Genomic DNA, 26,432 nt, shown 5'->3' with positions numbered 1-26,432 from the left:
TCCATTAAAATCAATGAACTTTATCTAAACTTTACAAGTAACAAGAAACCATGCAACATATAGAAACAACACAAAGAAATCCACCATGCTTCAATGAAAATCATGTATTAACTCCAACAAGTCTCGGCAACAATTTTTGGCTTCCTCCTCCTACTCTAATGCCACTTTTTATTCACTAACTATCGTCTACCACTGAACCATTAACTATTAACCTTTACAAATGATAGTGTTATCACAAAAGCTTGCACCCTTGCTGAGCTATCAACTCAGCAACCTTGTCAAACATGGAAACAACCCCGAAGTGTGGGACCTTGCGCAAGGGGGTTGAATCTCCGGAGAAGGCCGGCTTCCTTCTCAATCCAAGTGCGGGTGTTGAACCAACTCAACACTCCAAATCTTACCTCTAAATCTATCCTAACAGCTTGCAGAAGAAAAGGGAAGAGAGAAATGCTTAAAATGAAAGGAGGTGATGCACCAAGATAAGAGATGTTTCTCTCCCCACCCGAAATGGCACAAAGAATCAACTGAAATACCCAAGAGATGCACAAACTTCAGTTGCATGAATGACCTTAACGCAGATGGAGGTTAGAACTTGTTGAATGTCAAGAGGGGAGAAGGTTTCCCACAAGTCACACCCAGAAACAAGTTAACACAGCATAAATGTGGAAGAAAGCCACAAACATACACTTATAATAAAAGTAAGAACACATACACAACATTCATAAGTTGATATGAGCAAGAATGATGATTTCAATTCATTATAAGGCCAATGGCCAAACTTACAGTTGCAAAAATGCAAGATATATACAAGTCTTTAAGAGAAGTGAAAGAGCATAGAATAGCTCAAGCCAACAAGGAGAGAACCCTTTACAATGAGGCTTAACACCCTTTATATAGAAAATTGGTCGCAAGGGAGAGACCATTGGTCAAGGAAGAGAAGCCTTGACCCTTGTGTGTGTGCAGGGAAATGTCAGTCAGGGAATGCAGGGAAGTGCATGCACCTGACATTGTGTACATGCAAGCAACCTAGCCATACCCTGAAAATGCAATCCCAAGAAGAAAGGTACTTCTAGAAGGTGGATTGACTGACATTCCAAAGTCAGAGCATGCAGGCATGACATAAGTAGCCACAAATAAGCATGGCCTTGTACTTCCTTTGATAGAAATCCTGCAAAAATCATTAAATGCGCCTTTGTAGCTCCACAACAGGTGTACAAGTCGCAAGAGTTGTTGGAGCATTAAGAGCCTTGAATGTTGATCACGCCATCTGGAAGTGTTGCAAGCCAGAAGGAAGTTGGAAGACTTCAAAAACATGGGTTCCCAAAGTTGGGAAGACTGAAGACTTTGAAAACACAGGTTCCCGAAGTTGGGAAGACTGAAGACTTCGGAAAAAAGGGTTCCTGAAGTTGGGAAGACTGAAGACTTCGGAAACACAAGTCCCCAAAGTTGGGAAGACGGAAGACTTCGGAAACACGGGTTCGCGAAGTTGGGAAAATGGGATTCCGAGATTCCAAAGTTTCGGGGTCAAGGACTTAGGAACTTGAGAACCTGGGGGTTCCAGAGTTGAGGAAGAGAAGACTTAGGAACTTGGGAACCTGGGGGTTCCGAGGTCAAAGAAGGAAAGACTTAGGAACTTCAGGGTTCCGAAGTTCCCTGGAAGAATTTGGGAACATGGGGGCTCTGAGGTCAAGGAAGGAAAGACTTAGGAACTTCGGGGTTCCGGAGTTTCGAGGTCAAGGAAGGGAAGACTTAGGAACTTCCATCTGACAAGACAACACTTCACACTTCACGATTCCATTGTTTCCTATTTGATCAAACTGGGGCAGCGCTGGTCCATGGAACATATCTATGATCGGTTCTTACTGATGGACCAAGGATGTCAAAAAATGACAACATTTTTGGCGACCTCTATGGGATGCTTGCGTGCTAAGCATTTAGATCAATAGCCTATGTAATCCATTGGGAGCAAAGTCACAACTACAAGAAAGAAAAACCTCTCTCCTCTATAACCTGCAAAGGATCAAGTTCAACCATTCTGAAGGGGAACAGCCTGTGTTTGTGCACTTCTTGGAAAAAAAGAAACCTAACTAATATTTACATACATGCATGCATTAGATCACACATACAGCTCATGAGGTGAAAGAACACTTCACCATTCACCTTGCCACCATAGGGAAGCCATAGAAAATAGCCACCTAAGACATCCGGGGATGCATGAAGCATACACATAGTAGCAAGGGGGGAGTTTTTTAGGCGTTGGCTAGCATCAAAAGAACTACTCCTTGCAAAAGAGAAGGCATCTCTTTTATACAAGGGGGCGTCATTTTTCCTACAATAGCCAACCTCCTCTTGGCATGAGTTGAAACCAAAGGAAAAGGCCTCAAACTCACATGATGATGAAAAGTATACAATATCTATGTCTTGGCTTGCACAAGGGAGCTCTTCAGACACGTCAAATTGGGAACTTTGAAGCTCGGGTATACTATCAAGTTGAGCAACCAAAAGACCGTTGGCATGACCAACATGTTGTTGCTCAATGTCATCAAACTTGGTATGTTGGTCCCAAGTGAAACATTCAAGCTCAGGCACATCATCCCTCATGCCAAAAGAAACATCTTCACCTTGAATGAAGACTTCATATTCAACATCATCACTTTCAAGGACAGGGGAGAACCAACATACATCATAATTGCATGTGTTGATATCCAACTCATCAACACAAATCTCAGGTTTATAAGACACCTCACAAGAAGATCTAAAATCTTCAAATTGTCTCTTTGTTTTTGTTTCCTCCTCCTGGCAACAGAATGCAACAACCTCAGGTTCATGGCACAATCCATCCGCCATGCAATCTGCAGCAAAACCATTACCCCATGTGCCCTCCTCAACATTAGCTTGCTACTCCAGAGCTACCACCGAGGTAGGTGTAGACATCCTTCTCCTCATGATCTATAAAAAAAGGAAGATTGTCAAATGAGAGGGCAGTGTCCTCCTCTTTACCTTCACACTCTTCTTGTTCAATGACCTGCTGCTGCAACTGATTATTCTCAATATCCTCTTGCAACATCGCCGATTCTTCCTCCTTTAGAGCATATGAAGACTCACCAATGGCTGATTGAACTCCCTCCTCATGATGAGGATGGGAACCATCTGTCCTCCATACAATAGGTTCGCCCTTAAAAAGGGAGATAGCATCAGGAAAGGGCCTAGGTGGTGGGGCGTTTTGCAAAAGGCACCAAGGAGAAGGCTCTTGTATAACAACAGCTAGAGCTCCCTTGAAACTTTGAATTTTAAAACTAGGGGGACTGATTCAAGCCTTGGGAGGTCTCCCATGCTTGAAGCTTGGGATTTCAAACTTAGGAACCCTAGGGGCAGAAACCTCCTCTTGTATGAGTCGCATCTCTATAGCTGCTAGTTGCTTAATTTCTTTCTTCCTAGCAAAGGCAAGCTGCCTTGCAAGGAACTCCTCATGTTGTCTTTAGGCTCCCATCTGTTGTTGCTGAAGCTAAGTCTGATAAGCAAGGTGCCCTTGCTGCAAATCCCACTCTTGTTGCCTCTTGAACTCCTCCAGCTGCTTGGTGAAATCAAGCAACACACTTTTGAGTTCTGCAATTTCCTTTTTTTCATCATCTTAGGGCTGGTTGGGCTGCCAAGAAGGTTGAGCAGGGGTGGGTGGGTGGCAAGCATTAGGAGAGTACCCGCTTGTTGCTGAAGTGAAGTTGTTTGGGTTGAAACTAGGAGCAATCCTAGTTCGATCCTGTTGGTAAGGAGGGGGAAAATGGTTGGCATTCTCATAGAATGGGGGTGAATAGAAGTTACACCCATGATATGAACTCATTTTAAAGCATTTGAAAAAGATGGAGCTTGTTTAACAAAATGCTTAAAAGAGCAGACAGCCCCTCTGATGCAGAGATCTTGTGCCTAGCTCTTCAATTCACCCTTACTCACCCCAACTCCTCAACTCACCCTTCTACTCAAGCTCCTCCAAGGTAACTTGTTAGGGTACAATCCTTAGACCTCCAAGGCCTAAAATCTATTGGCTTGCCTCCTAGGTATAGCCTCTTGAGGTTTCTTGTTGGTTTTTACCCCAAATCTCTGATTTTGAGATGGTTTCCTACTAGTTTCCCAAAACTCTAGCTAGGCTCCAAAGACCTCCGCCAAGGATCTTCACTCTAACCATGTTTAAAGTTTGTGGTTATGTTTTGCAGGTATTTTCAAGGTCATTTTATTCATTATAAAGGTTTGCACCTTCCTCCCAAGCCCTAGGCTTTCAACTTGCTTCTACCGGCTGCTATTAGGCCTAAATGACTAGCCCTTTTCGGACTGTTTTTTGGTCTTTTCCCCCAAAATTTCCTAACAACCCCCAGATATTTTTACATATTCAGATACCCATTTGGAAGTTAAACAAGATCACAAATTTTTTCATCTAGGTTTGTCGTACAACTAGGGTAACTCAAAACGAGCTATTTTTTAGGGGTTTAGGGCTTCCAGGCAGTTTTGGAAGATGTGCTCCAAACTCTTCACCAGTCAAAATCAACAACCAGAAAAATCTTGGATACTTTTGGTACACCCATAGACCTTTCCAAAACACTATGGGATGCTAAGGTATCAAATCTCCATGGCTCTGAAAATGAGCAATCTCTGCTGCCCCCACACACTAGCTACAAGCTTGTGTGTTATTCATCTCACCCATTCTCCTCCTTATGGCCTGCAAAAACACAAAACACCTACTCTAAAACTATTTACAGAGCCTACCCAAGCCATCCAATGGATTGCAACTTGTGCCATTCATGGATGCTCAGGTAAAATGCATTTTTACAATCAAAACCCCAACTTTCAAGGGTTTTTGAGCAACTATTACAAAAACAGTGATAACTTTTGATTCAAAGCACTTCAGACCTTCATATTATACTTGTTGGAAAGGTAAAACAAATTTATAACTTCCTATGCTACTATGAGCACTGTACCAGACCGTACAGGTCATACACAATCAGAAATTCAAAGCAAAAACAGTCCAAATGTGAGAAAAAGCATAGGAAACCCTTGGCAAATGAATTGAATGCAAACCAAAAAGTTGATTAACCTCGTATTGGAGATGTTTATAAGGTTTTATACACAATTTCAAGTTGGTTCCAACCAACTTTCAACGCCATTTCCTTCATGGACAACTTTTACCTAAAATGCAAAAGTTGTCATGACAATTTTGACAACTTTTACCTAGGAGTGCAAAAACACACTCCAAGGCTCCCAAGGCCTTAAAAATCACTCAAATGGCATCCTACAATGGATTTAAACCATTTCCAAACATTCTAGCAAGTTTCCAGGCATCCACCTGGTACAAACCAAAAATTGATATTTTGACATCATTTCGAGATAATGACAATTTTGGATCCTGAGCACAACAAAAGTATGGACAACCAAACTATGGCTTCAAAAAGCATCATAGGATTTATTCCACCTTATTACAACATAAAATAACTTGAAATCACACAATAACTCTAAAATGCAAGAAATGACAACTTTTAGCTAGGTGCTTGTTGATGTGTTTTTTGTACACGACCAAACACGGAATAAAATACCTAAAAGGTACCTTATCCTCTCTTGAGCAAAGTTCTTGACTGCTGAAGATCTCACCGAAGGATCAATCAGAGTAACTCCAAGGTTCTGTTATGTAGGATCTCTACGTGTGGATAAGCTCTTTGTGGTATGATGTGATTTTGCTGGAATCACAAGGGGACTTACACTTGACGACCTAAACATCTGATTTGCTGGAATCACAGGATTTCACTAGCCTAGATTTTTTGAAAAAAAGGAAAAAAGGATGAGGGCGAGGGAAGGATCTAATTCCGACACTAAGAATGTACGAGCAATGAATGATCTTTGATGAAATTCTAACTAAGTCTTGTTTTGACATCCCAGGACCATCTCCACAAGGTTAGTGCGATCTTCGGAGGAAAGCTTTATGATGTTTAGATCATCGCTACAGGCATAGACACCATCAGGTTGATGCATATCAGTGAAGAAGCGACAATTGAAGTTAGGCTTAAGCTGAATGATTCCAGTTGACTACACAAGGCAAGTCTGCAATCAACAAACTGCTAGTACTATGGATATACAAATTTCACCATCAATCAAACACATTTCTTCCACTCATCTAATAACATGAAATCAAATCTGAGAAGTATAGAGACCATGCAAATTGTTGAATCGACCCATAGATTTCACCATTTCTTCAATGAAGTTTTACAAGCCTTTTACAACATCTTGGCAACAATCTTTGCCTTCTCTTTCTATTCTACTCTAATTGCTATACTATTAACTGACTATCCACTATTTCTAACTATTCACCTTCTAAATACCGATTAACTATTAGCCTTTACAAATGAGGAGCCAAGGCTTATATAGCGCTCTCAATACAATTCAATGGCTCAGATCATTTTAGATCAATGGCTGAGATTTTACAATGAAAACCCTAATTAGGGTTTGTTACAACCAACTCAATTCTGACCAATGAAATAATTGCATTATTTGGACACGTCTTCTCTGGAATATTCAACCAATGGATAATCGGGGTAGGTACATCAAAGTTTGTGCCATCTTTGATGAGTCAGGTACATTGAATCTGGACATGCTAAGGTGGACCAATCCGACTAGAGGAGTGATGACTAGGATGCCACCTTGTCTGACACTTGCAACTTGGTAGATATTCAATTTGATGATGCTGAGAAGCTAACTTTAGATAACTCTTCTGGAGCTATCTGCTTCTTCAATGAACCCTTGCTTTAACCTCCTTTGTCTTTGATGTGCAGGATGGATGGTGTAACTTTCCTTCAAATGTTGGACTGGAAGAGGTCGTCCCTGATAATGCTGGACCGGAGAAGGTCGTCCTTGTTGATGCTGGACTGGAGAAGGTCGTCCTTGTCTTGGCTTGATCTTCTTTCATCTGCAAAAACAAATCAAAAGATGATTAAGGGCATAATAAATTCATTTCAACATAGTATTTCACACCTTAAATCATCAACAAAAGATATTAAAATGAAGTTTGCTTAAAACTCTTTCCAAGGACGGGCTCCATAAGAATTTCGCCCTAGACCCTTTGGAAGGGTCAGGAGCGAATTTTGCATTCCTGGCTCAAATTCTTCTCACCTTGTGATCATACTTGCTTAGATACATGCCCAAGGACGTCCTCATTCTCAACCAACACCAAGCTTGATGTAAATTTGGGGCAAAAATGGAGGTTTTAAGAATTTCGCTCTGGACCCTTTGGAAGGGTCAGGAGCGAAATTCAAGCTTTAGGTCTTAATTCCTCATCTCCTTCACTTCAATTCATCCTACAGGGCAAAGAAACATCATTTCAACCTCAACTACGACTTAGGACTCAAAGTTTTGACTTGACACAAGGAGAAAATAGGGATTTTGATGAATTTCGCTCTGGACCCTTTGGAAGGGTCAGGAGCGAAATTCCAATTTTAGCTCAAAATTCACATTTTTTAAGGTGAAACATCTTTCCAAGGCATTCTAAATAGCTTCTCTCACCCTAGTCTAGGCCTGACTTCACTCAAGTTTTGAAGGAAAAGGTGGTTTTAAGTTTTTTCGCTCTGGACCCTTTGGAAGGGTCAGGAGCGAAATTCTTGCTTGTAGTTCACTTCTTCATCATTTCAACTTCAATCCACCTCACAAGGCAAGGAAATACTTCTCTTCTTTCATCCAACCTAAGTTTAACTTGATTTTGCAAGGCAAAATAGGTGATTGAAGGATTTTTGCCCTGGACCCTTTGGAAGGGTCAGGAGCGATTTTCCTCCTCTGGCCTAAAATCATCATTTTTGGAGACAACCATCAACTCAAGGGCAATCTCAAGGGCATCTTTTACCTTGGTCTAGGCATAGCTTAGCATAAATTTGAAAGGAATAGGTAGATTTTAGGATTTTCACTCTGGACCCTTTGGAAGGGTCAGGAGCGAAAATCTTGTTTTAGGGCTATTTCACCATCCTTTCAACTTCAAATCACCTCCAAGACTTAGAACACCTTGCCTCACTCCTCTCCAGGGTATAAAAACCAAAAACTTGACTTGATTTGCAAGGAAAAAAGGGTGATCCTAGGAATTTCACTTTGGACCCTTTGGAAGGGTCAGGAGCGAAATTCTCATTTGGCTTCAAAATTTGCATTCTGGGCGACCAAAATCCACTCTAAGGCAACCCAAATGACTTCTTCCACCCTTGTCCAAGTTTAACTTTGCTCAAATTTTGGAAGAAAAGATGGTTTTTAGGATTTTCGCTCTGGACCCTTTGGAAGGGTCAAGAGCGAAAATCACTTTTTAGGCTCAATTCCTTCATCTTAAATGGTTTTTAGCCACTTAAAGTCACTCTTAGGGGCAACTTCTCCTTTACCTTATCCCACACTTGATCTTAGCAAAAAATTGATAGCAAAGAGAAGTTTTGAGAGAATTTGCTCTGGACCCTTTGGAAGGGTCAGGAGCGAAATTCTCATTCTTGACCAAAAATCATCATTTTTTCAACTTGAATCTTCTTTGCAAGGTAGAATTTCGTCTTTCATTGCCCTAGGAACAAGGTTTCATGTCCAAGAAAGGTCAAAAAGTAGGCTTATAAGGAATTTCGCTCTGGACCCTTTGGGAGGGTCAGGAGCGAAATTTCCTTTCCTGACTAAAATCCTTCATTTTCATAACTTCCAAGCATCCCCAAGGATTCCAACATGTCAATTCTCTCCTTCAACATGCCTTGGTCATCAAGATTTGGCCAAACAAGGAAAGAAATGCCTCTTAGAGAGATTTTCGCTCTGGACCCTTTGGAAGGGTCAGGAGCAAAAATCTTGACTTGGGCTAGATTCTTCATTTTTTCAATTCAAAACATCTTCAAGAGGCAAAGACAAGCTATCTCCCTTCCATTCAATTCATAAAAGACCAAGAACTTGGCCTTCTTCAATGCAAAAATAAGAGTTTTTAGGAATTTCACTCTGGACCCTTTGGAAGGGTCAGGAGCGAAATTTCCCTTTTGGTCCAAAATCCTTCATTTTTCAATGCTTTCAAACATTTCAAAGGCAACAAGAATGTCCAACCTTCCTTCCAAGATACCCTGCAAATCAAAATTTAGTCAAACTTAGGAGGAAATGAGCTTTAAGAGGATTTTTGCTCTAGACCCTTTGGAAGGGTCAGGAGCGAAAATCTCAATCCAGGCTAGATTGCTCACTTTTCAAACTTCAAACCACCTCATAAGGCAAAATTAGATCATTTTCCACATTAGGAACAAGGTTTCTAGTCCATTCAAGGCAACAAATAAGGTTTATGATGAATTTCGCTCTGGACCCTTTGGAAGGGTCAAGAGCAAAACTCTCCTTTAGGCCAAAATCTTGTTCTTCAAAATCAATCAACTCCATCTCCATCAAACTTGATCAAATCAACTTCCCTCTTTCACTATCAAGATATTCCATCACCCAACTTGGTCTAGGCAAGGTCCAACTAAGTTTTCAGGGCCAAGGAAGGCAAGACAGGGAGATTTCGCTCTGGACCCTTTGGAAGGGTCGGGAGCGAAATCCTCATTTAAGGCTAGCTTTCGTCATCTTAAGATCCAAAAATTCCTCTTCAAGGCAAATATGCACCAAAACCTACCAAATCATGCCTTAGAAGCTCCTAACTTGGTCAAGCACGATAGAGGAAATATGAATTTCGCTCTGGACCCTTTGGAAGGGTCAGGAGCGAAATTCACCTTTTGAGCCAATTTCTCACATATTTTCTCCTCCTCACACCTTGGACAAACTTCATTAGGCCTCCTTTCCTCATGATCATGCAAATTTCTCCTTTAGGTTGACATATAGCTCCAATTTTTGTGGAAAATAGGGTTTTACATGAATTTCGCTCTGGACCCTTTGGAAGGGTCAAGAGCGAAATTCCCATTCTAGGCTCAATTCACCTTCAAACTGGCTTGAATTTGTCCTCGGCTAGATCTTTGATTCATCCCTTCCATTCCTTAGCCAAATTTACTCAACTACTCACTGACTTCCTCGAACTCAAACGGGGACACCACCAGCAAAACCAAGCCTAAGGAAGACCTTGAAAAAACGCCCTTAACCTGGAGCATCAACTGACTCACCCTCTCTCAAGCAGAGCCTGCTATCCAGTGATCCTCCTGACAGCACTCACCATGCAAAAGCTAACAGACTAAAACCTAAAAGACCCAGAAAACAAAACCCTAGAGAGCAAAAAAGCAGGGGTCCCCATTTGCAATGGGGCAATGTGTGAATATGTCACAACAGTGCCCTGTACCACCCTCTCAACCAGAGACTGATAACATATCACAGATTCACCAAAAGATTGCAGAGTCGCTAGGTGCGTGAAAGATGTTGCCTCCAAAGGCTTGATGAACTGAAGAACACATCAAATCTTCAGTTGGCTTGGGCTTCGGACTGCTTGAGCAGTAAATTTCCTCTTAGAGTCGCCAGGTGTGTGATATGTTGCCTCCAAAGCTTAATATGTTGAAGAACACACCAAATCTTCAGCTTGTAAATCAAAAGTCTAAACTTCGGTAACCTATGTTTCTGAAGTAGTTCCACAAGGTGTACCAAAAACTGTTATCACAAAAGCTTGCACCCTTGCTAAGCTATCAAGTCAACAACCTTGTGAAACATGGAAACAACCTCGAAGTGTGGGACCTTGCGCAAGGGGGTTGAATCTCCGGAGAAGGCTGGCTTCCTTCTCAATCCAAGTGCAGTTGTTGAACCAACTCAAACACTCCAAATCTTACCTCTAAACCTATCCTAACAGCTTGCAGAGGAAAAGGGAAGAGAGAAATGCTTAAAATGAAAGGAGGCGATGCACCAAGATAAGAGATGTTTCTCTCCCCACCCGAAATAGCACAAAGAATCAATTGAAATACCCAAGAGATGCACAAACTTCAGTTGCATGAATGACCTTAACGCACGTATGGAGGTTAGAACTTGCTGAATGTCAATAGGGGAGAAGGTTTCCCACAAGTCACACCTAGAAACAGGTTAACATAGCATATATGTGAAAGAAAGCCACAAACATACACTTATAATGAAGGTAAGAACACATACACAACATTCATAAGTTGAAGTAAAACAAGAATAATGATTTCAATTCATTATAAGGCCAATGGCCAAACTTACAGTTGCAAAAATGCAAGATAAATACAAGTCTTTAAGAGAAGTGAAAGAGCATAGAATAGCTCAAGCCAACAAGGAGAGAACCCTTTACAATGAGACTTAACAACCTTTATATAGAAAACTGGTCGCAGGGGAGAGACCATTGGTCAAGGAAGAGAAGCCTTGACCTTTGTATATGTGGAGGGAAATGTTAGTCAAGGAATGCAGGGAAGTGCATGCACCTGACATTGTGTACATGCAAGCAACCTGGCCATACCCTGAAAATGCAATCCCAAGAAGAAAGGTACTTCCAGAAGGTGGATCGATCGACATTCCAAAGTCAAAGCATGCAGGCATGACATAAGTAACCACAAATAAGCATGGCCTTGTACTTCCTTTGATGGAAATCCTACAAAAATCATTAAATGCGCCCCTGTAGCTCCACAAAAGGTGTGCAAGTCACAAGAGTTGTTGGGAAAATGGGATTTCGGAGTTCCAAGGTCAAGGACTTAGGAACTCGAGAACTTGGGGGTTCCAGGGTTGAGGAAGAGAAGACTTAGGAACTTGGGAACCTGGGGGTTCCGAGGTCAAGGAAGGAAAGACGTAGGAACTTCGGGGTTCCAGAGTTTCGAGGTCAAGAACTTAGGAACTTGGGAACCTGGGGGTTCCGGAGTTCCGAGGTTGAGGAAGAGAAGACTTAGGAACTTGGGAACCTAGGGGTTCCAGAGTTCCGGGGTTGAGGAAGAGAAGACTTAGGAACTTGGGAACCTGGGGGTTCCGAGGTCAAGGAAGGAAAGACTTGGGAACTTCCTTCCGACAAGACAACACTTCACACTTCACGATTCCATTGTTTCCTCTTTGATCAAACTGGGGCAGTGCTGGTCCATGGAACATATCTTTGATCGGTTCTCACTGATGGACCAAGGGTGTCATGAAATGACAACGGATATCATTGAGCCTTATATAGAGGTCTCATTACATTTTGAAGGCTCAAATTGATTCTCAAATCAAAGGCCAAGATCTTACAATAAAACCCTAATTAAGGTTTGTTACAACAAACTCTCTTTGGACAATGAAATAATTACATTTTGATGGACACATGTCCTTGAATTCTAAGCAATAGGAATTGAGGTTAGGTACTGTTGTGACCATTTCACACATCGCCCCATTGCAAATGGGGACCCCCTCTTTTTGCTCGTTTTCGCTCGCTTTTCGCTTCGCTTTTAGGATTTTTGTTAGTCAGTCAGTTGTCTGGATTTAGGGTTAAGCCTTAGGGTTTTAATTAACGTCTTTTCAAGCCAGAATCCAATCAGTTTTGAGAGCTTTTGAGCTTCCTTTTCTAGGATGCAAACTTTGAATGCAATGATTTCGCCAAATTGGTCTATTTTCAATTGGAATTTTTGAGTGCAGAGCTTAAATTTGTCGAAGTGTTGATGATGAAATGTGAATTTTTGTCCAATTGACTAATTTTGACCAAATTTTGACTTTTTTTTATTTTTGATCCCGGGCATTGAGAATGATTTGTTTTCGCCTCGTGAATTGATTAAACTTGTAAAATCATGTTATTTTGGCCTATAGGAGCAAAATCGCTCCTGTCCCTCAGTGAAGGACGGGAGCTCGTTTTCAAATATCTTACTATTCCTGCAAAGTCAAGATGAATTTCGAATTGTAAGTGATGGCGAAAGGCGAGATCTTTCCATTGAATATAAATTGAAGATTTTCATGAACACAGAAATGCCTCCAGGAGCAAAATCGCTCCTGTCCCTCAATGAAGGACCGGAGCTACAAATCAAATTTTGCTTTGTCCTTGCAAGATTTTGACGACTTGACAATTCGAAGAGGTCCAAGGGAAGATGTTTTATCAGATGAATATAATTTGAAGTGCAAATATGAAGGAAAATGACCCAGAATGCTAAAATCGCTCCTGTCCCTCAGGAAGGGACCAGGGCGAAGTACATTATAGCTCCCGTCCCTCTCCAAGGGACCAGAGCGATATTCTTCATAGGACAAAATTCAGGCAAAGATCAAGGCAAGTTTGTGTTTGATGGCAAGGAAGACGATGAAATGAACTCATTGAAGACAAATTAAAGATTTTGAAACGTCAGCAGGGACCCAAAATGCCTAGTTCGCTCCTGTCCCTCTCCAAGGGACCAGAGCGATTTTTGTTATGCATGATTTTCTTGTCCAGTTTCAATCGATCCCAAGGCATGGATGAATGGAAGGGCGCATTACGAACCCGTTGAATATAACTTTGAAGGTGATAAAGTGAAATGAAGACCACGAGCTAGAATCGCTCCTGTCCCTCTCCAAGGGACCAGGGCGATATGATGGTGATATTGCTTCTTATTCAAGTTTAAAACCGTTCCTCCAAGATCAAGACCTTCCAAGACAAGGAACAAGGTGGCAAGGACGTTTCAAGGCATTTCAATCAAGCACAAGTTACCAAGGTCATCACATTGAAGGAATTTGCATTCTAAGACCCAGTTCGCTCCTGTCCCTCAGGAAGGGACCAGAGCGATATTTCCATAAAGGCATGAATTTCAAAAGACAAGCAAGTGTCAAGCCACCAAGAGAATCGAAGGGACGTCATTTCATGCATTGAAGATAATTGCAAGTTGAAGAAAACAAGAACGAGCTCACAATGTTGAACTTCGCTCCTGTCCCTCAAGAAGGGACCAGAGCGATATTGGGTATATTGATCAATTTATGCAAAAATGACGTTAAGACAAGGCTTCACAAGGTCATACAAGGTTCAAGGCGTCTTTTGAAGGTGATATATCAAAGTTTGGAACGTCCAAATGTTGTCAAACAAGCTAAAAAGCTCATATCGCTCCTGTCCTTTGGACAAGGACCAAGGCGATTTCATCAAAAACACTCATACTCCTTCAAAGTCAAGGCAAGGCGAGGATGGACAAGGTAAAAGACGCTATTTGGAAGGCAATAAACGATGAACAAAGGTTAGATGTTTACGAATCTAAGCCAGGACATGGAGATCGCTCCTGTCCCTCTCCAAGGGACAAGGGCGATGTTAGCCAAAACACATGATATCCTTTCAAAATCACGTTAAGATAAAGACGCACAAGGTTTTAAATGGTATTTGGAAGATGATACAAGGAAAAGTTCATATCAAGATGGAGAATTTCAAGCAAAAACCTTAGGATCGCTCCTGTCCCTCTCCAAGGGACAAGGGCGATGATACATCCAAAGCCACTTATGCGCACGTGCAAGGCGATCTAACTTGAAGGACCCGACAAAATGGGTGATTTGAACGTGGAAATGAAGAAGTTGAACATGGAAGTTACAAGAAATCATGACAAAAATGGTGAATCGCTCCTGTCCCTCTCCAAGGGACCAGGGCGATGAGGTACGTCTACTCCATTTTCAAAATTTGGCGCTCAAATGAACATTTTAAATTTACCTTAAATGCTAAGATCGATGAGTTTTGAAAATCCTATTAAATTAGCATTTAAAAAATTGCGTTTGGCATTTATTAATTATTTTGCCTTGTTCAAAAATCGAAATTTATTAATTAAAAATCAAAGGCATTTAATAATTAATTAATTAAAAAAAAAAAAAAAAAAATCGAATGGAGCGTTTTGACATGGAGGTCGGCCTTTATTATCTAATTAAAATCGTTTGAAAATTGATTTATATCACCAAGTCGGCCTTAATGAATGGAAGAGGTGAGCGCTATAAAAGGAGAGTGAAAACTATCATTTTTACATCATTATTTTATCATTCAAGTGCGAGCTTTCATCCCAATCAAAGGTGGTGCGAAATTGTGTTTGAAGAAGTGCGAATATCATCCAAAGGTGGCGCTAATACTTCCAAGGTGGTGCGATATTTGAAGATCTATATTGAGCGAATTTGCCAAGATTTGAATGCCACGTTAAAGGCGATATTTGAAGATCACGTCAAGGACAAAGGTGGCGAAATTGATTTCTTGAGGAGATCACGTTGAAGATCATCTATACCTCAATTTTGCCTAGGCGAATTTTGTTCTTTTTGCATTCTAGAGTTAGCTCTCTATTGAGGTATGGCGATTTGATTTTATTGTTTTATTTATTCATCGTCATATTTTAAATTTTGAATTTTGAATTTTGGATTCCTAGCTCAATCGTTTCATTTTAGGAAATGATAACTCAAAGACTTATCATGAAGTTTCCTAAAATTTATCTCTCTAATCTATGTTATGTATTGCAAAATCTAGTTCTCATTACGAAATGTTGTGTAGGTATGGCGACCCCGAAGGCGGGAGCATCCACCAGTCGCTCAGCTCTCATGAAAGAAGATCAGAAGACCGAAGAAGTGGAGACCAAGATCGTGTCGAAGTGGAACAACATTGGAGATACCAACTTGGGTAACTTCAGCACGAAGAAGTTTCGAGAGATCCCTTACATTGGCAAGCCATCACCTGTCGCCCGGAGAATAATCGAGAGTGGCATCATTAAGGCGGCCGGCTTTCCTCCAGCTGTTCAGTGCCATGAGTTGATGATCGAATGTGCTCGTCACTATGATCCACAGTCCAGGACGATCGTGTCCAAAGAGGGAAACACTTTGGCGTACCTTTCAGAGGAAGCTATAAGTGAAGCTTTCCATCTTCCAGAGCACAGGGACATGATATACAAGAGCATAGAAGGAGCCAGATCAATGTACGAAGATGATCCAGATGCTTGTCTAAGCATTATCAATAAGAAGTGGCTACTCAAAAGCCGTCCCCGTCTGAGCAAGGTCCCGAACACACCGCACAGGATTGATTTCCAGGAGGAGTACAGAGATTTAATTACCATGCTCAACCGAGTTACAGGGGCCCCTCATGCTTTCTATTTTGAGAAGTGGATGTTTTACTTCATCCAGGTGATTGTTTAGGGAAAAGGTACGATACATTGGGCTAGGATGATTAGCCATTGCTTAGACATACAGTTGAGGAGACTCAAGGCTACTAAGTCCTTCCACATGAGTTCATATGTCATCTATGCCTTGATCAGGAGTGTTGAATACGCAGGACTACCTCACAGAGGAGTGATTGGAAGGGGACCCGGCGAGGTCAGAGCTTGTGATTCCTATGCCTACTTGCATCATCCGCCAGGGAGCAACTACAAGTTGGTTAATGATACTTTCACAATGAACATCACAAGGACGTTGCAAGGTGGAATTCACAACAGGTTATCTCAGGATGCCCAGGAATTCATAAAGAGGTACGGTGCTTGGTTCATTCAGTTTCCCAAGTTCACTTATATTAGAGTGCATGGATGTCCTTTACCTCCATACATGTTGCCGAGATATCCGACAAACAGAATTGTGTTACTTGAAGTAACAAGACAGTTGGCAGCGTATGTGAAGGCATTCAGACACAGACATCAGAATGGAGTTCCAGTACCTATCATCTTGGGTAATTCAGTTGAGGTATGTCCTAATGCTTTAGCTATGGATGACGCAGAGAAGGAGTTAGCCTTGTATTCTTTTTCATCTTTTGCTTTGAGAGAAAGCTTTGATCCACATGGACATTTAGAGGAGACAGTCGGCAGGAAGTTTAGACATGAGTACCAGATTGAAGATTTTATGATGAATCTCTTAGATGATCTTGAAGTGAAACGAAAAATGCATTCTAGATTGCCTTTGGATTTCATCAGGAAATGCAGGATTTATAGAGTGGCCGACCAAGCTCAGGACAGTGGCAGACATATCCAGTCTTCCTATGATCGAGAAAGCAAATCAATAAGGTTGGATTGGAATGAGCCCGAGGTCGTGGATTTAGATGCTTTGATGGCACCAGTCTTGTCTTGTACTCGCAGATGGGTAGACGTTCAGCATCAGAAGTTGAGAGAACAAGGCATAGCTATGTCTTTCACTTTGGAAGAAAAACCAGCCGAAGGTGGAGCTAGTGTGAGCGAAGGCAATCCTAATCCTAGGAATTCAGGTGAAGGTAACCTTCGATGTGCCAGTGAGGGCAATCTCCATTCAAGAGGTTCGAAAAGGAAAGAGAGACCTAGCAAGAGAGAATCTTCCAAGAAGAAACAAGAGGCTAACAGAGATCGATCATCCGGTACTTCTTCTAGACCTGAGAAAAGAACAGTTCAAGTAGAAGAGTCCATGGAGTCGATGGTACAGAACGATAGGCAGGAGGAAGGGCAGGCACAGCATGGTTCACCAGATGGATCTCTCCAAGACTATGAGTTAGATGAAGACAAAGAAGACAATGAAATGACATCTCCTCCCAGACAAGAAGAAATAGTGCATAAAGAGATTCAAGTTCAAGAAACCAGATCGATTATCCCAGATTGGTTGAAGGAAAGATTAACCAAGGTGATCGTAGTAGAGGACGAGGACAATGCAATTGATTTAGAGAGCCTTGTTGGACGCTCACATGAAGTAACAGAAAAGAAGAAGGCTACCAAGATGTCCAAGATGATTCGAGATGAGACTGGATCCAGGAAATTGCAGATAGCTACACCGGCAGCAGACAAATATGAAGGTGAGATCCTGGCAGAAGAATATGATATACAGACTTTTGAGTTAGGACCATCCACAGCAGAGCAGACTTTAGATGATGCTACCGATTCATTTGAGGCATTGAAAGACAAGCTTAGAGAAGAAATGGAGAAGAATAGAAAGCTTGAGAGAGAGAGAGGTGCATGGAGGACATATTTCAGTCACATCAATGAACCTTTGGGACGTCAGGATCCAGTTAGATCACCAGTGCAAGCATTGCCGCTTCAATCAATCAATGAAGCAGAAAGATTCAGGAACATGGTCCAACGTACAAGTAATTGGATGGATAGATCTCATACAGTGGCCATAGAGTTTGTTACAAGGATGATGAAGATTATTCATCAAGCTATCCAGGTTCTTGAGATGATCCACAATTTGATGATAACAGTAGCTGCATTCGCCCATACCAAGGATGTTATCATTCCTGTCTTGAAAGTTATTACACACACATCAAGGAAGATTTTAGCGCAGGAGAAGATCTTGGAGGGAGAATCTCACAGTTTGTTTCATTGGTCAACCTTACTCCATATGAAGAATGTTTTCTTTGAAGACATCAGTACTAGATGTGGCCAAGTTGAGGAGGTGATCAATCCGATCCAGGACAGAGTATTTGAGGTACTTCGTACCATTCTTGACAGAAGGATCGAGGTTGAGACAGATGTGGATATGCAGGAACTAGAGGATAGAATCAAGATCATCTTTTGCAAGGACACAAATGTTACAGATGAGCAGTATGATCAGATGTTTGCCACCATGCTCCTGATTGAAAAGACGAAGGAACTTGAACCTTCATGGGACGCAGCGCTTCTAGATGCATTCGATCAGGTCATCCACTTAGAGGAGAGTATGAAGAATCTTCCCGAGATTCCAATTGCAGAAATCGAAGGAATCGTTTCAAGATTCATTGCATATGCTAAGAAAGAGAATTGGAAAGGGAATAAGATTCTAGATGAAAGGTTGTTACAGATGACATGACATCTTATTTCTCATTGGTTTATGTCTCCTAGGTTTTTGTGCCAAAATTTAATATTTGGCTATGCATTTAATATTGTTCAGTAAAAAGGAGGCCATTTGTAACAAACCCTAATTAGGGTTTAGGTGTCATGATCTTGTCCATTGATCTACTTTCAATCTGGACCTTTCATTGTAATTGGGGATGCTATTTATACCCCCATTTTTCATTTCATTTGGTAATAGTGAATAGTGTAATAGTCAATAGTTGATGTAATAGAGAAGAGAGATTAGAGTTAGAAGCAATTTTATTTTGTAGCAAGATTGAGTTTTGAAGAGAGAAATTCAAGCAAATTGTTGTACATGATGATTTGGAAATCAATGAAATATTGAAGTTATGGTGTTTCGTTGCAACTTTCTTAAGTTATCTTCATGGTTGTTTGATTTACTTGAATCATGCTCAATCAAAGTAGCTTGTTAATTTGAAAGACATAGTGTGAGACTTGATTTTTGGTAGGATTCGTAATCCAAACCACTAGCTTCTTGCTGATTGTAGGAACGCCTTGCGTGGTCGACTGGAGAATACCTTGAACCCCTTAATCTTCAATCATTATTGTATCTTGGATATGTACCTTCGTGGTAGTGTCCATGTTCTTTGATGCATTGAATATCATTTTATTACCTTAGAAGATCGCACTAATTTCAATTGAGTTGTTATCTTATGGCAAAATTGAAGTTGGTTGAATCTCGCCAAGTCTTGTCCATACTAAGTCATTCATAGGGTTAGACTAGATTAGACCTCTTTCAAACCCTACTCTTTTGTTATTTTTGAAAAGTTTCTTAGTTTAGCAAATCTTGAACTTTCGGAATACGTAAGGCCCCTTGGAGGAAACAGCAAATCACATCATACCGCTGGAAGCTTGTCCACACGTAGAGACCCTACTAAAAGAACCTTGGAGTCTACCTAACTGATCCTTTATGTGAATCTTCAGCAGTTAGAGACTATTTTCTCAAGAGAGGATAAGATGCCTATTGGTATTTTATTCTGTGTATGATGGTGTACAAAATACACGTCAATAGGTACATAAATTAATATTCGATGAAGTGCCATGTGTCACTTGCTCCACCTTTGGATGAGTTGGGTTCATTATATCTGGACATGTTGACTTAGAAGAACTTGAATGGTTTGTTGATGAATAAGATGCCAGCTCAGCATATGCACACCATGTAGACCTAATACCTCATCACAAAGCATTTGAGGTTGAGTAATATCTCTTGATACTCAACATTTCCAAGCCCGGTGTGATGTAGATGGGGCATATTCACAAATTGTATCATCTTGGGTGATCAAGCAAACCTTCTAAATTTGCTTAACTCTTTTGAAACTATCTTCATTCCTTGATCACGTTCACCTTTTCACCTTCAGATTCGAGAATCATTCCTCCTTGTGATGCATTCCACCTTGATTATGTTTGATGTGGATCTAGTGATGTACATGCTTGACTTAAATAGCTTGATTCACCTTGTTACACTAATTTTGATTCTTGGATTTCTGAAAGAAATTCAAGATTGTTGTTTCTTTTTACATCCTCTTGAATGTATAACTCTCTTGAATACTTGAACCTTGGTGTGGAGATGTTCCTCTTCGCGCCTCCTTGTATTCACATTCTATGCCTTGAAGTACCTCCCTCTATGCATCATCCCTTGCCTAGAATCCTCGCGTACCTTGATGTTGCTGTTGACTTGCTCTCTCTCACCCTGATGTATTAGTGTCTATCTTGTATGCCTTGGGGTCTCTTCCTCTTCATGTTGCCATGATGCAACGAAAGTTTTTGAATATCTTGAAACCGTTGGTATCAAATGACCTTCCTTATGCCTTCTCAATAGCCATGTCTTGAGTACCCTGATGTCTATAAAGTGTAGAACAGCATCGCTTCTTCCTTGCATGTGTAAGTGTGATTTCCCTTTGTTCCTTGCTCCATGCATTTCATTGCTAGCCTTTGAATGCTTGATTGTGTTACCCTTGCTCCATGCCTGATCCTTATGTCTAAGTCTGATTTCAAGTTTTAAGGTCTGATCAATTCTCTTCAAGTCTGAGTTTCATGTGCTTAGACCTGAGTTTTCATATTTTAAGGTCTGATCACATATATGTTGTGACTAATTTCTGATGTTCTCAGGTTTAATTTTTTTATCTCCTTTGATCTGATTTTGTTTTAAATTAAACTCCTTTACCTGAACGCATATAAGGCTCAGTTCTGCATTAGTGCACTTGCTGATTGCAAACCATCCTCAGTTAGGTTCGCACCCTACATCTAGGTCTGCCCCTCTCTTGAATTCTTGCTGAAATGTGAACATTATCTTGATACTGATCTTGGATTTTGCATTGGTGAGTCCTCAAGTCCCCCTTGAATGTTCATCTTTGATTTGCCACCTTGATGATGTGATATTCTCTATCTTGATATGTTTCAACCTTTAAGCCCTCCTTCCTTATATCAAAACCTTAAAGGAAAATGGATTGGAATTAAGAAAGTTGTAATGATGTCAAAATGAATTGGATTTCATATCAAAACATTCTTTTCAAATTCACACTATATCTTATTGACAGGTTTTGTTCGTAGCTGAAGGGCAATTGATACAAATTAAGTTTCAAATTGTCATGCCCAGTTCTGCACCTTAAATTCGCTCTGAATTAGTAACAAGTTTTAATTTCATCTTTTGTACGCATCCCCTTTAAGAGATATATCCTTCAGCAAGGTCGCCTAGGTCTATTAAAGGGTTTTAGTCTTCAAATCAGGTTGGCTGGGTCAGACTATGAATTTTATCCTTTATCAGCAATTTAGAAAAAATTTAATTGTTCTTCCTTAGGTCGGATGGCCCTAGATGCACCCTTTGGCATTGTTAAGAGGGGATATAAATATAAAATTGGGCGCAGCTATCAAAACACATTTAAAAAATGCATCAATTAATTATTATCCTCTCTGCCTATGCGAATTAGGACCTGCCCTCTTAGCTCTGCCCTAAATTCGAATTTGGTGCTGAAAATGAGTTTTCTTAAATAGGCCTCACCACATTTGAAATTACAATCCCTATCAAGGCCGACTTGTATAAATATTTGCAACTTGAAATTTGAATTTCCTCCGAACAAGCTGACCTATCCTTCTTTTATTTCACAATTTACCAATAACTTCATTGAAATTCAAACTCAAAAAAGTGGGAAATTCGATATGCACAAGGAAGGGTGGAAATTCGACCACTACAAGTAAGGGTGGAAATTCACCCACTACAAGGGTAGAAATTCGATATGCACAAGGATTCGATATGCACAAGGGTGGAAATTTGCCCACTACAAGGAAGGGTGTAAAATCGCTACATAGAAAGAAGAATTTAATTTCCTTGTCTTTCATCCTTCTTAGTTCCATTTTACTTGCATTGTTCATCAATTTGCTTAAGAGTGGAAAATCAAACCACACAAGGAAATTTCATTTTCAAACAAAGGGTGGAATTTTGCGGTCTAGAAGGAAATTTCACTCTTTCACCTTATTTTGCCTTGTAATTTTTCCCTTAGAGTGGAAAATTGACCTCCACAAAGAAATTTCCAATTTTCAATTCTTTTCCTTCAATTATACTTGATTTTTCATTCAATTTCAAAGGGTGGAAAAACAACCCAAACAAGGAAGATCCCACTTCTCTTTCATTTTTCATTTAACATTCAAACTCCAAGAGTGGAAATTCGATGGGTACAAGGAAGTTTTGATTTCTAACTTGTCAAAGGGTAAAAAATTCATGGTCGACAAGGAAATTCCACTCTTCCTCTTCACCTTTACTTGTAAATTTTCCTTAGGAGTGGAAAATCGACCTCCACAAGGAAATTTCCAATTTTGCACTACCTTGAAACAAACTTCATCATTCAACAATTGGTTTCAACCATTCTCCAGAGGGTGGAAAAACAACCCCTAGGAGGAAATCTTTCTTCAAAGGGTGGAAAAACTACCCCTAGGAGGAAACTAGGAAGTTTTGCTCACCTTGACATCTTTCCTAACAACTTTGCAACATGACAACATTTGACAATTTCTTACAACCTCTAGCAATTTGTCCTCAAGCTCAATCCTAACACACTACCACGGATTCTGAACTAAAACCAAACCTTCTCATACGCAAAGGCTATAAACTAAGAAACTGCTGCCAAGCTAGGTCAACTAAACCTAAAACAACTCTAAAAAAGCGAAAAGTGGGGGTCCCCATTTGCAATGGGGCGATGTGTGATTACGTCACAACAGTACCTTTACCTTATGATTCAGGTTCTATCAATCGGCCAGGTACATCCTAGTTTCAACCATGGTGTGTGGCCCTACATAGATATGTAGTGGGTTCAACAATGCCAAACTTGAGATGAACCCAAGACATATTCAAGGTGTTTGTTTCTACCAAACAATGCTTAAAAACAGCATGTTGAAAATCAAAGTTTTATCCCAAGTATGTCTTTTAACTCTGTTTTTTAACTTTTCACTTTTATAAATTACTCAGAACTGAGAACTGGAATCATCTTTAAAAAATGAAATTAATAACCAATTTAATTGTTTTTTATGTTTACACAATTTCATAACTAAAAATATATTGTACAATCATTGCCTCCGAGGATTACAAGCTCCTCTTCAGATGAGTGGAAACAGACTACATTCTTTTCTTCAATCACTTTAGGAAAACCAACTGGAAATGAAAATGGCAGAGGAACTGATGTATGTGCATTCTAACTTGTCCCTTCTATGACACAAGTAGCCTGACTGGAAGCATAGGACAATGATGCATTTAGATCTAGCCCCAGTGCATTCTGCCTTGGTTGCTTCTGTATGTTAAGTAAGAGCCACATCGCCAAGCTAGTGGGGATGGCAATGCCACTGTTACTACTGCTGATTCTAATCAGCCTGATTCTGATTTTCATCCTCTCAATTAAGAGAAATATGATATTTTACTTTGACTTTCCCTATGTACTATGTAGTATGACCAATGACAAAATTATCTTATTTTAAGAAAAATGAAAATTTATTTTGAGTTTTTCTACATAATATGTATTTTGATCATTGAGTATTATCATATTTTGAACTATATTATAATCCATGTTGATTTATCATTTGACGGCTACTTATCAATTACTTATGATATAATTAATTTTGTTTCTACCATTCATGTTATAATCAATTTTGTATATTGTGTATATTTTTTCTTTTTCTTTTTGTACAGATGCCCCCAAGCCCTACTGTAATGGAAGTTAAAAAGAAAGGCACTCCTCTTATTTGTACCAGTAACTTAGTTAGAATAAATAGCATAGTGATCCTCAGAAAAACGTAAAGTTATGAGAGAAATTATTGGGTAAAAGGACCCTAGGTTATGAATAATATCTAAATACAATGTACAAGAGAAAGTGAACAAGCATAATGGGAATGAGACAGCCCTGTGAGTAAAACCCCTAACAGAAACATGAGGCCATTTACTTTGTCTATTATTTATATGTTTAGTTTTTTTATCTATTATTTTTGCACAGGCATTCACATGCCAAGCTATACAATACCTGTGAACACAAAAAAAGTGCAACACCTACCCAAATGCAAATGACTAAACTAGGTTAATGGGACTCAAATGTACTAGTCATAAAAAAAGATAAGTCAGGGGTAAATAGACCCTAGATTATGAAATGTAACTAAATACTTGGCACAAAAAAAGGTGAGCAAACATAAATAACGATAGATATAAATGTGAGTAAGTGTTAGCTATGTCACAAGGTTCAACTTCATGTTCGTGTGTGGCAACAACAAAATTCAGATGAAATTTGGCCAGGGAAAAAAACGAAAAAGAAAAAAAAAGGTGATTGAACTCACCTCATATAAATTTGATATTTCTGAAAATATAAGTAATATATCCACAAAATTATTAAAATAGTTAAACATAAATAGGATTTGTGTCTTTATAAAAAATTGCCACATTTATAAACCATGATAAAACTATCAAAGTTAAAGCATAACACAATAAAAAATGGGATAATCAAGAGTCAAGACTCTAAAACTTCAAAAAAGCTCCAAGTTATCAAGAGCATGTGGTTGAGAATATGTAACATCATCATTATTAGATGCACTATTCAATTCACCATCAAAAAAATCAAGCACAACTTCAACTGACACTTCTATGTCTTTTGCAATTTCTTGTTGTTATGAAGAAGATATGGAGTCTTTTGTTGACTTGTTCATAAACAATTTAAATTGCTATGAATGTAGATAAAGTCTCCCAACATTCTAGACAACTTGTCCCTCTTTTTGAAATGAAGATGGTCAAAGCAGCTCTAGTTCCGCTCACAAGCTGATTAACTTGCTCCCTGACTCAATATTCGAATAGCAAATTGTTGTAGTTCAAAAATGTGTGCTCCATAGCTCATCCACCATCTATATCCAAGTACATCAACTCAAGTCATGTCATATTTAGCTACTAGCATTCCAAACATCCCTAATGCTGCTTTGTATTATTAAAAGTGGCCTTTGATTAGAGCTGCGACTGCTAGATTTGGTTCAAAGCTATCAATGGCTTCCAAAAGCCTTGTCATAATTTCACAATTGCTTTGTATATCGACTTGAAATAGCTTACGATCCAAATAATATGCTGCTACATGTAAAGGTGTGTGCATCATTTTCCATCTAGAATCTCAACTACATCCCATACCTCCATATCTACTTCTACATTTGTAATGTCCCCTACTAGGACGCTGCCAATCTCCCAATAATCAATCATCCATTACTTAATACTATCATGCCTTAAATTAATTTATTAAACTAGATGGCCATATTTATTCATAGTACAATTGATAGTGGCTATATTCAAGCCCTAATTCTTACTTCTTAATCATCAACCCTACATGAGAATTTACTTGTCTAGGGCACACTGACACCACCTCCATAATTGGGCCCAGGTTTCAAGAACATCCGTCCAAACTAGCCTTGGGGCTCATAATTTGGGATGGATTTACTCTGCCTCTCCTTGTGGGGGGAAATAGAAATGATTAAGTAACTGAGCTATGAGTATAATAATTTCTCATGTATTATGAATATATATGAAATTATGTATGACTGTCATACATATTGTAGTCTATATTAATATTACTACTAAATTCTGCATAGGAACGTTATCAGACTTCATATATTAAACAGACATATTAAGCGAATCCCCATGCATACCACTAATGCAGGAGCATCCCCGGTTCACAACAATCTTGCATCAACCAAAAACATTTTCTTTTCTGTTTTGTTTTCTGTTTGCAGTTTCAGTTTTCCTTTCTGTGTGTCCCGGTTTTGGCTCACCGGATCCTGTGGAGTTGGATTCTACTTGAAGACTTGATCATCTTTCTTGGATTCTACTGTTTGCAGTTTCAGTTTTCCTTTCTTGCCTGAGACCTATTCTGGTGATCTACCGGAACCCATTCTGAAGCTTGCGGAGCCTTGGATGTTGATCTCGATGATTCTTGGCATGTGGCCGACCTTCTACGTTTCACCCTTTGGATTTTTTTCGAGGAATCTCTTGGCGGAGGCTGACCTTGTTCATTTTGCATGTTAGGTCTTGTCCTTCGGGTTCTGATCCCTTTCGGGCCGACTGGATCCTTTGGATCGATATATATATTTGTAATCATGCTTTAGAATGGAATCAATCAGAGAATTAAGAAGTATCAGATAGCTAGACTGTGCCTAGAAGATAGATATTTTCGATTCACGGTCCCGGTGTGACCTATTCTACCAGGCCTGTGTGACGGTATGTTGTAACCCGGTTGTTGCCGGTTGAATGTAATCGAATTTCATGCAATAAAGCTATATATTCTGCATTGCCTCCATCATATCTGT

The 26,432-nt window shown here is 39.9% G+C and overlaps 1 protein-coding gene across 4 annotated transcripts in view; it reads right to left on the bottom strand.

Moving 5' to 3' along the window:
- LOC131066365 (uncharacterized) overlaps positions 1-26,432 on the bottom strand; it is a 74,855-nt gene that overhangs the window by 21,626 nt on the left and 26,797 nt on the right. The gene's annotated exons all lie outside the window — the stretch shown is intronic.

This window comes from Cryptomeria japonica, chromosome 3 (genome assembly GCF_030272615.1).
Source record: "Cryptomeria japonica chromosome 3, Sugi_1.0, whole genome shotgun sequence".
In the NCBI taxonomy this organism is placed as follows: Eukaryota; Viridiplantae; Streptophyta; class Pinopsida; order Cupressales; family Cupressaceae; genus Cryptomeria; species Cryptomeria japonica.
The sequence above is the reverse complement of the archived record's forward strand: the minus strand, read 5'-3'. Positions and strand labels throughout refer to the sequence as shown.